Below are 2,400 nucleotides of genomic sequence, written 5' to 3'. Positions count from 1 at the left end.
ACATGGACAGCATCATTGCTGAGGTCCGCGCCCAGTACGAGGAGATCGCCAACCGCAGCCGGGCTGAGGCTGAGAGCATGTACCAGACCAAGTACAAAGAACTGCAGGTGCAGGCTGGAAGCACGGGGATGACCTGTGATGCACAAAGACGGAGATCTCCGACGTGAACTGGAACATCAGCCGGCTCCAGAATGAGATCGAAGCTCTCAAAGGCCAGAGGGCTGCCCTGGAGGCCTCCATTGCGGATGCTGACAGCATGGGGAGCTGGCTTTAAGGATGTCAACGCCAAGCTGGCCCAGCTGGAGGCTGCCCTGCTTCAGGCCAAGCAGGACATGGCTCAGCAGCTGTGTGAATACCAGAATCTGATGAATGTCAAGCTGGCCCTGGATGTGGAGATTGCCACCTAACTGCAAGCTGCTGGAGGGTGAGGAGAGCCGGCTGGAGTCGGGGATGCAGAACATGAGTATCCACATGAAGACCACCAGTGGCTACTCAGGTGGCCTGAGCTCGGCCTACGGGGGCCTCACAAGCCCTGGCCTCAGCTATGGTCTGAGCTCCTTCCAGACTGGCTTTGGCTCTGGTGGGGGCTCCAGCTCCTTCAGCCGCACCAGCTCCAGGGCTGTGGTTGTGAAGAAGATTGAGACCCAAGACGGGAAGCTGGTGTCTGAGTCCTCTGATGTCCTGCCCAAGTGAGCTGCACTGCGGCCCCTCCAGTCCACCCTCTCACATGGCTGCCACAGAGCCTGTGGGGGAGGCAGCTGTGCCAGGGAGCACATGGAACAGGAGACCCACCTGAGGCTCAGCCCCATCCTTCAGCCCATCTTTCTGGGGAGTTTACCACCTGGGTTACTCCCATTTACACCCCCAACTAAAAACCAATTTAATTGCTTTTTCCAAAATAAAGCCTCAGCTGCATTGCCAACCAAAAAAAAAAATTGCCAAAACACATCTCATGGCCTAAGATGTGATCAGTGTTAGAGAAGGTTCCATGAGCTGATGTGAAGAACTTATATTTAGTAGTTTTGGGGTTAGAATGTTCTATAAATGTCTGTTAGGCCCATTTCTTCTAGAGTTCTGTTTAAGTTCATTATTTATTTTCTTATTTTCTGTTTGGAGTATTTGTTCTGTTCTGTCAGGGGGGTATTGAAGTCCCTGGCAATTATAGTGCTGTTATTTATCATTTTGTTTAAATTCAGTAGAATTTGTTTTATGAATCTTGGCACTCTTGTGTTAGGTATATAAATATTTAGGATGGTTAAATCTTCCTGTTGAGTTGTTCCCTTCACTATTGTGTAATGACCATCTTTGCCTTCCTGTGTTTTTGTTGATTTGAAGCCTATGTTATCTGATATGAGAATGGCTACATCAGCTTTCTTTTGGTTCTCATTTGCATGGAATGTTCTTTTCCATCCTTTCATTTTAAGTCTAAGTGAATCCTTGTGGGTCAGATGTATTTCCTGGAGATAGGAGATGCTTGGCTTTTACCGTTTTTATCCAGTCAGCAGCCTATGTCTCTGCAGTGAGGAGTTCAAGCCATTCACAATTATTAAAAGAATTGATATATGTGGTAGATTTCTGTGTATCCTGTTGGGTAGACCCTTATTACTTTGTTTTACCTCTTGATCCATTGTAGTAACTGGGCTCTGAACTTTAGCTTTTGGATAGTTTTCCCTGATGTGTGTCTATTGTACCGATCAGTATATAATTCAATTCTGAGCACTTCCTGCATGGCAGGTTTGTTCTTCACAAATTCTGTCAGTGACTGCTTATCTGATAAAGTCTTCATTTATTCCTCATATAAGAAAACTTAGTTTTTCAGGGTACAAAACCCTAGGCTGGCCATTATTATGTCTTAGAAAGCTGAGTATGGCTCTAGTAACCAGGCACCATGGTACTGGCAAAAACAGAGACATAGATCTATGGATCAGAACACAGAACCCAGAGAAGAAATCATCCTTGTATATCCATCAGATCTTTGACAAAGCAGACAAAAATATATACCAGGGAAAAGAATCCATGCTTAATAAATTAAACCTAGATAGCTATATGTAAAAGTTGGAAACAGGATCTGCAACTCTCATCACTAACAAAAATTAATTTACAATGAATGAAAAGACTTAAACCTAAACTATAAGACTTCCAGGATAAAGTATTAGAAAAGTCTTAAAGATATTGGCCTAAGGAAAGAATTTATGAAGAAGACATCAAAAGCAATCATAGCAATAATAAAAATAAACAAATGGTAATTAATCCAATTAAAAAATGTTTGCACAGCCAAGGACATACTACAGTAATTAGAAAATCTATAGAATAGAGGAAAATTTTTGTATGCTATATAGCCAATAAAAAGTTGATAATCAGAGTCTACAAAGAACTCAAGCAATTCAGCAAGAGAAAATC

General features: G+C 43.2%; 1 pseudogene; it reads left to right on the top strand.

Annotated features, from left to right (window-relative positions):
* Positions 1-874, top strand: part of LOC100955361 — a 1,666-nt pseudogene extending 792 nt beyond the window's left edge.
* Positions 875-2,400: the final 1,526 nt, after the last annotated feature.

The sequence above is a fragment of the Otolemur garnettii genome, unplaced genomic scaffold (assembly GCF_000181295.1).
Source record: "Otolemur garnettii isolate 467f Iridium unplaced genomic scaffold, OtoGar3 scaffold00110, whole genome shotgun sequence".
Classification (NCBI taxonomy): Eukaryota; Metazoa; Chordata; class Mammalia; order Primates; family Galagidae; genus Otolemur; species Otolemur garnettii.
Note: the sequence above shows the minus strand (reverse complement) of the source record. Positions and strands in the feature narration are given on the sequence as shown.